This window comes from Triturus cristatus, chromosome 5_2 (genome assembly GCF_964204655.1).
Source record: "Triturus cristatus chromosome 5_2, aTriCri1.1, whole genome shotgun sequence".
Taxonomy (NCBI): domain Eukaryota; kingdom Metazoa; phylum Chordata; class Amphibia; order Caudata; family Salamandridae; genus Triturus; species Triturus cristatus.
Window position 1 is genome coordinate 547,706,324 of NC_140588.1, and position 13,217 is coordinate 547,719,540.

Consider the following 13,217-nt stretch of genomic DNA (forward strand, 5'->3'; position numbering starts at 1 on the left):
AGGAAAGTTGACGGAGTTTCAGGATAGTATACTCCGACCGATTGTTATATATAGCCCTAAGTTTCACCCCCATGCAGTGAGCGTGCGAAGAGACTCTCTAGTAGGTTTGGTTTATGGGCCGTTTCTGCTAAGGACAGTTCGGCTTCTAAATCTACTCTCTCTTTGGTCCGACGTTTATTCAACTCAGAGTTAAGAGCAATACAGTGGCCCCTAAAAACCGCGTAGAAGGCGTTCCAATTATTGAACATGGAGGTGGCTTCGGGCACATTCCTGGTGAAAAAATCTGTGATCGTATCTCCTAATTCTGAACAGAGTACCCTGTCCCTCGTGAGGTAGGCTTGAAAAGTACCATTCGGGAGATGCGGATGCTAAGTTGCCCCATGACAAACAGATCGAAATGAGACAGTGGATGGACACGGAGAGTGGAAAAATCTTGGCCTCCCGGAGGGCTCCCATTAGGTTTTGGCTAATGAATATATAGTCGAGCCTGGAGTATGTAGGGTGCACAGGAGAATAGAAGGTGTAGTCCCGTGTCTGGGGATAGAGGGTCCGCCAGGCATCCGGAAGGCCCATGTCATGTATCTGTTGTTTAGCCTCTGTGGAGAAGACGCTAGACTCCTGGCGATGAGTATGTGTGCTATCGAGGGCCGCCTGCCATGTGAGGTTAAAGTCCCCTAGTAAAAGTGTTGGTCCCTCCGCAAAATCCTGAATCCTCCCCAAGAGCATTTAAAGGAAAACTGCCTGACCTGAGTTGGGTGCATACGCCGAAATGAATGTGCAGAGCCTACCCTTCAGAACACCTTTGAACATTACCCAACGTCCCTCCTTGTCTGATTTGGTATTGGTGGGTTGAAACTTCATAAACGTGTGAAAAAGAATCACAGTCCCCCGGTGTTTAGTGAGTGCAGATGCCCTATTAAGGGGTAACTTCTGTGACAAAAACGGGACTCTTAACGGGGCAGATGAGTCTCCTGCAGAGCTATTATGTCTAGGTGGTGATCAGAGATATATTTCCAGACCTTTTGCCTTTTTTGGGGCGAGTTGAGGCCTTTTACATTCCAGGAGCCTACTGTGATTACCATTGGATCCGTGTCGGCCCTCCCCACCATCTCAAGAACCCCAGTGTCAGCCTCCCGATCCCCAGGGCACAATTCCCCTCTGAAGGCAAACAAGAGTATACCTGTGGAGCACCCCTCGACTCAATAAAAGTGCATCTACATGAAGAATCATTAAAAAGCCGCCACCAGTCTTTCTCCCCCCAACAAAACCAAAATCCCAAACCCCCAAACATAACAGAATTAACTCCTCAAGCGTCGGATCGGTGGTAAGTCTCTGACCGTGGGTGAAAGAACCCACATGCGTGGGCAGGGGACGATAGGACCAAGGTCCCGACTCGCTCCTCCTCCGGACATGCTAAGGAATTTTGGCCACCCCACAAGCTCAGTCCAGCGGAGTCACCTGGGCCAAGTGTTCAAAACTTCCCAACAGGCATGAGGAGAGTATCATGTGTGCGCCTCAATGTACCAACCCGTGTGGCACGGTGTAGCGGCGGCCACGTCATCCCACAGCTTTGGGCCCTAATGAGCCCCACTCTTGGTCATGTGTCTATTGGCTGTCAGCATGTGGTAGCGTTGAAATCGCAAAGAGCCAAATTGCAGTTGTAGGGTCCCCAAGGGGAGCGCAGAGCAAACAGATGCGTCATGAATTCAAAGTTCAAGGCCTCCCCTCATTGGAAGGATCTCTGTGACCGAGCAAAGTCCTTCTCCCAGAAGCACCTCCTGGGTAGTGAATGCGGCCGAGGCATTGGGGAAGTCCAAGTTATTTGTGGTTTCCTCGAAAGCTTGTGGACCACAGCAAGTTGGGGGAGCTAGTATTCCGTGTGTCTCGCGGATTGCCCTGTGAGCGTTCAGGAACGTCAACTGGGAGACCCAATAGGTCCAACCCTTCCTTCAGATCAACCATATGTCTCTGTTTATTATGGTATTCAAGCTTAAGCCGAAGAGATAAGTCCATTGATATCTGACCTTGTCTTTGCGTAACTTGGAGGTGATTGGCCGAAATTGTTGCCGTCTAGCCAATGTTGCAGGGGTCAAATCCTGGTAGATGGTGCAAGAGTGGCCCTGGAAGGATACCGTGCCTTTCTTTCGGGCCGCCAGGAGTACTGCTTCCTTCACTTTGTAGGAGTGGAACTTCGCAAGAACATCCCTCGGCCTTTGTCGTCCCCCCGTCGCTAGGTTTCCGACCCTTTGTACCCTCGCAAGCTTGATCTTGAGTGTCTGTGGGCTGAGGATCTCTGCAAAAAGCCCCTCCAGGAACGCCTCCAGGTCTGGCCCTCCTGCCCCCTCCTTGAGGTCTCGGATCCTTATGTTATCCCGTTGAGTCCTGTTTTCCAAGTCTTCCACTTTTAACTGGGTTTGGCGGAGTTGGTCCTGGAGGGTAAGTACCGTGTCATGTAGCTCAGAAGCTCTCTTGTCCGTTTCCTGGGTGCACGTTTTGAGGTCCATCACTGTAGTGCCCACTGAGTCCATATCGCGTTGGAGGTCAGCCATCCGCGTGGTGAGGTTGGACTTCAGCTGATCAATGGAGGTTTGAATGTCTTGACTCAGCTCTCTTCGCAATTCTGCTTTAAAGTCTCGCAATGAGGACATCAAATCTTCCTTGGTGAGGGCCGTATTGGACGTTTTCCCATCGCGATCTGAAGCCCGTTGTTTGTCTGCTGGCGGAAAAAAGCTCGAGACCTTAGTCGATGTTCTAGCTATCGTCTTCTTCGGCGGCATTGGGGCTGCCCCCGCTCGTTCTCCTCTGCCCTGGTGTGGAAGGGTGGGCACAGCAGACCACAGTGGCACGGTGGCCTGGGGGAGCTCGGCAGTTGCCGGTGACCAGGCTCCGTGTCTCTGTGTCCACCCTAGGGTGGCTATCTGAAGGGAAACCAAAAAGGGGCAGATATTGATTCATGGGTGGTAAAGCCCCATCCCTGGGGTGAGGTGTTCCCTGGTATGAATGAGCAGCCCAGGTATTTTCCAGGTGAGACCAGGAGAAGCTCCACTAAATGTGCGTGAAGGCCAAACAGACGGCAGGAGCAGGCCGCAGAGAGGGGCAGGCAACAGGCAGGCCAGAAATCAAACTTGCAGTGCTCACTTTGGCTGATCGATTGTTACCCGGCCTCCAGCCGTCCCCTCTGCGAGCAGCGGCGGCGTCCAGGATGTCAGCTTCTGGGGCCGAGGAGTAGAGGCTCTGGTACACCCCAAGGTTGGTCCTGTCAACTCGTAGTAGGCGCCAGAGGGTAAATGGTGCCTATTCTGACTTAGGCCGCCATCTTAGGGTCAGTCGTGGTGCGAGATAGCATCGGGAAAGGCAGGGAGCCGCATTTCCCCCTTCATACGGAGCGCCCCCACAGGCCACCACTTCAGGTCAGGAGTTCACCTCCCCGGGGGTCCTCCGATCGTCCGTATTGCCCAGCTCCTACAGCCCCTCGAGAAACAGGAGTCCGCTGCAGCATCCTTCTGCCCGCCAGGCCCCAAGGCAGAGCGCTCACCTCCGCGTTTAGAGCACTGCAGCAGGAGTCCAATCGTGCCCGCGGGCAGCGATGTTGGGTCTCAGGAAGCACGCGTCATGGCTCTATGTCGCGGGAGGTGATATTGGGTCTCAGGGAGTCCCATTCAGGGCCCTGTGTCCTACGTGACCGGGAAGCCGGCGGCCGCCATATTGGTCTGCTTCATAGGCTCCCCGGCGGGGACTCCTCAAGGCTCTCAGTCACGATCTGGACAAACGATCACCGGCTCTTCCTCCACTCCAGGCCGTGGGACATCAGGGGATCATTTTCTGGGCAGGTAGGGTGGGGATTTGTAGCTGTTTCATGTCCGGATCACTAGTGGAGCTCGGGAGTCGAAACGGATTATGTCCATTCAGCCATCTTGCCCAGCCACTGCATATGTTTTTTACCCTCTCTTGGCACGCCTGCAAGTACCAGTGGCCTTGGATACATTCAGCACCACGGATAGCCATGAGAACCTCTGCATCCAAGTCCCCTGAGCCAGGTAGAGTCAATCTGCCTGGAGACTCCTGGTCCAGGGCCAGCTTCATTAATTTCCAAAGGTTTTAGCTCATTCTACCCGCAAGTACTTTTTTGCTAAGGTAGCGATTTACAAACCGCAAGCCTGATTGACAGTTCCGTTTGAGAGCTGAAATGCTCTTCTGCACCCCACTCCTCCGAGCCTGGTAAACTTGTCCTACCTGTTGGGAACTGGTCTAGGGAGTCACAAGACCTTAATCCAGAGTGGTTTCAGTTATACTCACTCTCTAAGTAACTGATTGTATATGTGTTTTTCCCATTGACCACAACATTAATGCTTTTCACTGTTAAGTGTTGATATTGAAAGTATAATGGTTGGAAATTGATAGCTCCGGTTATCCTGTTCCTATCTGTTTCTTTTTGGTGCCTAAAAATATAAAAAATCAGAGCTGTTGTTATAAATTTGGGCCAGATTTATCTCGAGTCGTATCAATTACTTATCGTCCATGTTGGTGATGTGAAATGCTTAACACATGTTCCTCTAAGAAGCCTGTCAGCTCCATGCCACTCTACTAGGACTAAGAGAAGATGTACAAGAAAGTACTCGGGGTTCATCTTTGTGTATTGTGCTAGTATTACATAATTTGTCACCCTGGCCATTCCACATAATACTTTCAACAACCACATTAGTAAAAGCAAACATGTCATAAAATAAACAATGAAATACCAATAAAAATTACTAAGTATGATAACAACTTACAGCTATACTGACACACTATCATGTATGAAATAACAGTGCCTCATTCATGGTTGGGGAAATAAAAGATTTCAGAACTCAACAGACAAACAACTGTCGATGTTAAAACAAGTAAACCCGCAGAAATATGTAAGTTAATAACATGCATAAACACAAACAGCTGCAACAATTCTTATGAAGTAAAATATACTATTATACAGAAGGATAAAAATATTCAAACACTGCAGTGCTTTTAATGTTGCAGCACAGCGAAAATTGTGATAATGTAGGTGCAAGAATAGTTTATGTACAAAGAACAGGTAAACCCTTAAGTAACAACAAACGGCTGCATTTAGTCATATGATATATAGTTGCTTTATTTGACCCATTCAGTGTTTCCCATTTTATACAATGTTACAAATGGTACAGTCCTTATTGCAAAGGGGGATTGTTGACATTTTGCCCCTAAAGGTCTGTTTAAGCAGAGCCATCATCCAGACATTTGAAAAATAGGGGCTCAAAAGAAAAGCAACCTAAACAAAATTGTTCTGAGACCAGAGGCAAGACAAATGTGGAATGCTGGGCCAGGAAAATCTGCATCAACAAGTCAGAATCCAATATAAAGGGTCGAAGGCATGCAGCTCAAGTGGAGACCTGGTCAGTGTTAATAATAAGATAGTGCAGGTCAAGGCATTCCAGAGACATACAATTAAATAAGGAAGGTCGCCAAGATTGCAGCAACTGGAACCAGGGCCGTCTTAACAGCATTATAGGCCCCCAGGCAAAGCAGTGCACTGGGCCCAGCCTACACAACCACTCACAGGAATCAAAATGTTTAATGGAAAATTAGTGTTAAATCCTGGTTTGCATGGGGCCCCTACTGCCCAGCATGCCCATGCATTAAGAAGGAACAAACTGGAATTATGAACTGGCCAACAACATTAACATGGTGGCAGTTTGCTTAACTATAAACTCACAGCAAAAGCCGCCAAGAGGAGGAAAATAAAAAGGGTGGTAATGGAAAGTATTGCGGCAAGAATGTGTAGAATCAGGGTAACAAAGAATAATGGCAATGAGGTGTCCAATCCACATTCAAAACAATTTTATTGTATTACAGCATAAAAATAAAAAAACTTCTTCATAGAAGTGGGTACCCCAAGCGTGGTAAACATCAACAGCTATTGGGGAGAACTCACAAGCAAAAACAAAGAGTGACCTAAAATGTGTCCAGAATCATGGTCACTTATTAGCACAACACAGCACTTCTGCACCCATAAATTAATTATACATGATCAGGCCGGTCAGAGTGACTGGGGTGTCCACGTTTTGATCCACTCAAATGATGGGATCATCAACAGGACAACACATTGTTTGCCAGTGAAAATAAATCAATTGCAAGAAACAATTAATCAAATAATTGAAGAAAGGATGAAAAATAAACACCTGCAAAGACAAATAAAAATTAGGAAAAAAAGAGAAATTAATTTTAAAAAGTCTTCATGCTCGTAAGAGTTATCGAAAGATGTGAAATATCAATGAATAGTGAAGGCCCATGCAGAAACACATGTGTAGGTATTCCACGAGGTGCATATAGGTTGCCACTACATGGGTCTCCTAGTGCGGTGTCTATAGGTGTGAGGCAAGGACGTACATTCTGTCTTCAACCATATACATCTGCTGGTGTGACCACATGCACAAGCTATATTCGTAGAATATGGTGACGTTCAACTACCAGACGCCTGCTGTTTGTGAGACTCATATAGTATTTCCTAGAATAGGTGAGACAGTAACCCCGAATAAGCTCCCTTTCAGTAATGGTAGATATAACCTGCAGACTAGGCAATGCTGGAAAGATGTGAAAAATAGAGTTAGTGGCCCATGAAAACCAAAACACTAATAATAAGTCCAAAAGGCGTCGGTCTTCATACCAAAGCAAAATGAAGGATGGATAGGATACAGCCCAGGGCTCAGATCCCAGCACTGACAGGTCGAGGATTGTAAACCTTAGTGGGAATTGAGAGGGTTGGGGTCTATGAGGCTCAATTGTTAGCATCCAACTATGAACCCACAGCCAATCCCTCATTAGCCTCCTCCAGATACTCTGATTGGCTAAACAACGCCTTAAAAATACTGGTACCCCTCAAAAATCTCTCTAAAAACAGAACCTCCCCTTCGGCACCTTGGTTCTCCGAAACCCTTAGATTAGAAAGACAATGCTGTAGGAACCTCGAGAGACACTGGCGCAGAGATTATAACTCCTCCGATAAAACACGCTATAAAGAGGCAATTCACCAATATAAACAGCTCCTAATCGCCGAGAAAAGTAAATACTACACCAATCAAATAGAAGCAGCCCAAGACTCCACCAAAAGCCTCTTTCAGGTAGTCCTCAAACTATCAGGATCCACAGCAAACCCCCCACCTGCCCCCACCCAGGACCTATGCAACGCCTTGGCCAACACCTTTCAAGACAAAGTCAACAACATTTATGACATCTTCGCCACGCAAACAAAAACCGATCATCAAACCCCTCCCGAAAATAATGATAACTCTCCATCATTATCGCATTTCCATCAAGTCTCACCCGAACAAATAAAAGACTACATCTTAACTATAAAATCAGGCTCTCCAACTGACCCCTGTCCACCCACGGTACTAAAACTCATTCCCGACCTACTAGCCCCTAACCTTACAGACATCTGCAATGCCATGTTTGACACAGGCATCTACCCCACTGCCTGGAAAAGGGCAACCATCAAACCCCTGCTAAAGAAACAGCACCTGGACCCGCTAGATACCAAAAACTATCGACCTATCACTAACCTTCCTTTCCCAGCAAAAAATTTTGAAAAAAGTATGAACACACAACTTACTAATTACATTGAAGAAAACAGTCTTTTGGATGATACACAATTTGGCTTTAGAAAGGGCCATGGGACAGAAACCGCCCTCATCAAAGCCGCTGATGAAATTAGAGCTACCCGAGACCTAGGCGGATCAGCTGTCTTGATACTGCTAGATCTGTCAGCGGCCTTTGACACGGTCGACCATACCACTCTGATCGACCGTGTCTCAAGCATAGGCGTCAAATTTAAAGCAAAGGATCTACTGGCCTCCTTTTTATCCAACCGTACTCAGCTGGTGAGTCTCGGCGAATTCAACTCCCCCCCATTTACCCTCCCTTGTGGAGTGCCACAAGGGTCATCCTTGAGTCCGACACTTTTTAATATCTATGTGTCGGACCTGGCCAAGGTAATTAAAGCTCACGGGATGAGGTTGACATCCTACGCCGACGACACACAGCTCGTACTTACAATTAACAACGACGGAGAAGCAATTGTAGCCAACTTTCAGACAGGCATACTTGCCATCAGCTCCTGGATGGCTAACAATTGTTTAAAGTTAAACTCCGACAAAACGGAGGTCGTGATCTTCGGCAACCTACATCCAACTTGGTCCCCCACTTGGTGGCCGACCACCTTGGGACCTCCACCCCTCCCTGTATCCAAAGCTAGAAACCTGGGGGTCATATTTGATGACAAACTAACCTTCTCAGCCCACACAAACGCCATCGTCTCATCATCATTCTACACTCTCAAAATGATCAAAAAACTTTTACCGTTCCTCCCCCCCCAATGCAGGAAAAACTCTGGTCAGCACGCTTGTGATGTCGAAAATTGACTACTGTAACGGGCTGCTCATCAATGCCCAACAAAGGATTACCAACAAATTAAGGATGGTGCAAAACGCCGCTGCCAGATTAATAACAGGCACCCCCAAACGCAACTCAATTTCCCCAGTGGTCCGGAGTCTGCACTGGCTACCAATAACAAGCCGCATCAAGTTTAAAGCCCTCTGCATTGCCTTTAAGGCAATCCACAACACGGGACCAGACTTTCTAAAAAAGGCCTTCTGTACCCATGTGCCTAATCGAACCCTACGCTCCTCCACCGCCAACATGCTGAGGGTTCCCCGCACCTACAAGGCATCCTGGGGTGACAAAATATTCACCATTGCCACTTCCAAACTATGGAATTCCCTTCCCCTTTGCATTAAAACTTGTCCAACGCTACCTGCCTTCAGGAAACTGATAAAAACCTGGCTTTTTAACCAATGAGCTCCACACTAAACCTCTACTATCTGCAGTCCGTAGCGCCGAGACACCCTCGGGTATTTGCGCGCTCTATAAATCGCTCAGATAAATGAGGGAGAAAATGTGCCAAGTTAAGTATTATGGAGATAGGGGGCTCAGTGAGTGAAACCTGTGTCCAGACCTACGTATCAATCACCAGCCTATGGGAATTCGAGTAAGCAGGGAATCTTGAAGGTAGCCAAGGGAGTTGGGGCATAATTAAGGTTTCCATATTTTATTTTTACAGATAAATACAGACAGAAAACAAAGTGTTTCCTGTCTCTATGTATATTTAAATGTAGATAAATACAGAAATTGTGCTTCTTGTGGGTGACTCTCTATGCTGTCCTTCATGAATTCCAGGCCAATAGATGAGCATAGAGACAGCATGGGGAGGTACAAAATGGGATGAGATATCCTTAAATACAAGCATTGCTTCGCATATATTTGTATATAATGCTAATGTTTACCTGTGGGTGTAGTGTTTTGTTATTTTTGGCTTTCTAACTTGCTAAAAAGTGACAGGCACCGAAGTATGAGTGCAAGTTAATCAGGTAAATAAATGTGGAAATATACCATTTTACAATTCCATTTACGCTCAAAACACAAAATAAATTCGCATACATAAATACCAATAACATGGGTAAAAAATAAATATGGATAAATACAGACAGAAATGTAAAAAAAATAAATACCATAAAACCGGAAGCCCGAGGCATAATGCAAGGGTGCATGCCAGGCGATGCCAGCCGAATCTAGGAGGGAAGCTGCCAAAGGGTAGGAGATCTACATGAATCTACATCAAAGTGCGAAAGAGACAGGGGAGTTGTGCACTAACCGCTATGACAGTGGATAAATTGCCGGAGGGGAGGCTTCGTCTGCACAGCATTGGTTCAAATTATGCACGTGCTGTGACCAAGGGGTAATTTATTTCCCATCTGCTCCATCCCTCTATTGACTCAGAGGACATAAGCGGATCAATTTGTATGTCCCTGGATAGGTGAACCACACCGTCCAATCCAGGACAAGGTCAGAGAGCTCCAGCACCCCAGACAGCAGTCCAGTCTTATGTAGGGTCCTGCAAAATCTATCTTCTCCCCATTTTTCTCCTCTGCAGAGATTTTTAAGTGGAGGGTGGAAAGTTCCAGAAGGTAGGCACCCCTGTCGAATCTCAGGATGACACATCATCATTTCACCTCTTTCCCAACCCTACCACACAGCATTTTGGGACATTTCAAAATGGTGACTTGAAGTGGTCTGTGAAAAATCTTCTCTCGGCGACTGAGCCCTGTCACTTCCACAGCAGTCTTGTCCTTTTCCTCTAAAACTTCAGTGACGTTCCTCCTGTTATTGACTCTAAAAGTATTGTCTTTCCCATTTGTATTCCTTCCTTGAGATGAGCTTTCCCAGGCCTGGAGAAGTGTGAAAACTTTTTTTAATAAGAAGTGTTAAGATGCTTATCTAGACAAAATGGATGAGCCTCCATCATGCTGATTTTATAAGGTGTACTCGAGTGCAGCACATTTGAAGTAGTCTGTCGAGGTAATTGCCAGGAAACACGAACGAGGACTTGTGATCTACAGAAAAGATGTTTTTACAATTTATAGCCAATGAATCCACACTCTTGCATTATTCAGCCAGTTCAGGTAAACAATTTGCAGCAGCTCGGTCCCTCTCCCACGTGCTCCTGTTCGCTCAACCTCAATGGATATTTTATTGCACTAGTTGTTATATTTTTACTGTTCCGCGGAGAGATGCGTTGTCAGTTGTTGGGTTCCAGCAAAATAAAAAACAAATAAAACCTCTCAAAGTGTTGAGCTCTTCTTAAGTAGCTCTGAAGGTGATTGTCTAATGTCTGCTTTGACAGGTGTATCCGCACCATGTGTTATCTAAATGGTCCAATTCTATTGCTGGGCCTTATCTCGTGCCGTCGTCCTATAATTACAGGTACACAGCCTCACTTATTTATTACCGACTCTTAAAGCGTTTACCATGTCAGTCCAGTGTTGGCAATTGGAACGAGTGCTTCGATGCTGTGCACGTTTTAGCGGTTGCCATCTCTTTTCATCAGCATTTTATTGTGAATACAACAATAGGCTGAGAAGCGCCCTAATGGGTCTAACAGCGCCTCCAAAGAAGACCGATTGAAAATAAATCTTCTTGTAATGCTCGTCCCACAGCGAGGTCAGACATAACGTCACCTCTCCCCTTTCCTTTTCATACCTTTATTGCATTACGTGAAAAGAGCTGAGATGTTGAAAGTTCGTCTGTTCTGTTGGGCGCCTGCGTTGCTCAATTACAGAACTCTGGGGTCGAGCAGTCATTCACCTCCGGGTCACGTCCTATTCATCTTTCATGGCATCATCTGGAAACCATTGTAAATGGCCCGTGCACTGGATGATTCGTGGGGAGCGACACATTGACGTCCAGCCAGGCATGAAAACGAAGCAGCAGCACAGAACAGAAGAGAAAAGGGGGGGCCAATCGGCCCCCACGCAGGCATGGCGGGGCCCGGCCCCTCCCATATCCCGTCCCCTTCGTGGTGGCTGTTCCCGCCCCCCCCTTGCCCCGGAAGTAGTTGTGTGCTTCCGGGCCGGGGGGGGCGGGGCCGCGATCACGAAGGGGTTAAGAGCCTGGGGGGCGCGGGAGGCGGCCTCTTTGTGCCCGCGCTCCCCAGGCTCGCTCCTCGCCCCACCGTGGGGCTCTTTATTTTCTCCTTTTGTTGTTGCAGGTGTGTACCCGGATCCGACGTGTGGCTGAAGGGGATCGGGGGACTTTCGTGGTCAAGCGGGCATACACCAGCTGCGGAGGACTGCGGTGATCTCGTAGACCTCGAGTGCAGGAAGTTTCCCGGGCTCGTCTGGAGGCCGCTTGCGCACTGCGGGGACGTCCGCGTTGTTTCCATCAGGACACGAGGTATTTTGTGGGGCGGGCGGGGGGGGGGGGGGGGCTGCAGAGCGCCTCAGCGAACGTACAGGAAAAGCCGGGCGGCAAAGGTGAACGGTTTCCTTCGTTTCTTTTACGAGCGTGGTTGTGTGTAAAACGAAGTTAAGCAGGGACAGCTAGGGCAGGGGGCGGATGGGTGACCAAGCAGGTTTTTCATGAAGGAACGTTTGTTTTTGACTTAACAAAGGGCTAGGGTGGTTACACGTTACTCCTGGTACAATCTAGCAGGTATATTGTCCGACGTGTGTATTGTTTAACAGGTGAATGATCTTCTTGTTAGACGACTGGTGCTAGATAAGGGGCTCTGTTACAATTTTGAGCACTTATTTACAATAACTTGCAGAGGTACATGATCTGAGGTGTGCGCATAGCACAGCAGTTTAGTGTCGTTTTTTGCCTTTTTGTTTCCATAAGGAAGTGACCCAATTACAATTCAATTGGGTATATGATCGGATGGTGTGTCTTACAGGGGTGGTTGGTCTGGCCTCAAGGCACACGTGAAATTGTTTAATTTTGTTTTACGGGGGGTAGTGCTCAACTTACTTCAGGCTGCAACAGTGTGAAATTTAACGCATTTTCTGTTACAGGTCAACAGGACTAGGAGCTAGGTCTGTATTCCAGAGTGGGCGCCTGTTCAATTGGGTCAGGTACGGAGCACGGTGTGCTCATAAGTATGTCTGCAAGAAGGGGGCACGCAAATGCTAGCGTGGGTTGGATGTTTCAGAAAATGATGCGCAGAATGTCGGCAATGGAGAAACGCCTGGGGAAAGTTGACAAACTGGGTAGGACGGTAGCGGAATTGGGAGAGAAGGTAGGAGCGCAGGCCGGCCCATCGGGAAGACCTAAGCGAGCTATAGTGCCGCCCAAACCAAGGGGCGAATTTGCGACACCGCCCAAGCGGGCGAGATCTAAGAAGGTGGGGGGTCGTCCACAGGGTCCAACTCCCATGGTACCGCCGGCGGCACCTGTCCCTCCACCTCAGGCACCTGTCCCGCCACCTCAGGCACCCATGGGCATCCCGGCACCGGTGCCTCAGCTACCAGTGGCTGTGCCAGTAGCGCCGGCCATCCCGATGGCAGCACCTTTAGCACCATTGGCGCCACCGCCCACCCCGGTTCCCGTGGGGGGCTCGGTACCGAGTGGGGTCCCTCCCCTCCTGCCCGCATCTGGTCCAATGCCAGCAGATTTAGCAGCCCAGGTAGCAGTCGTTCTCCCCTGGTTAGGTAGGGGCGCGTTGCCGGACATCACGAACCTCACGGCAGAACAACGAACATTAGTTGCGCAGATATTGTTGGCTAGTGGTCAGGGCAGCCCGCCACTCGCACCGGTTTCTCCCCAAACAGGTCCAGCGAACACCGGGGGCCCAGCCAAGACCGTGGAGGTGGCGTCAT

At 48.2% G+C, this 13,217-nt stretch overlaps 1 long non-coding RNA gene across 2 annotated transcripts in view; it reads right to left on the bottom strand.

The window, feature by feature from the left end:
• LOC146823292 (uncharacterized) overlaps positions 1-13,217 on the bottom strand; it is a 426,450-nt gene that overhangs the window by 301,753 nt on the left and 111,480 nt on the right. The window lies entirely within an intron of this gene.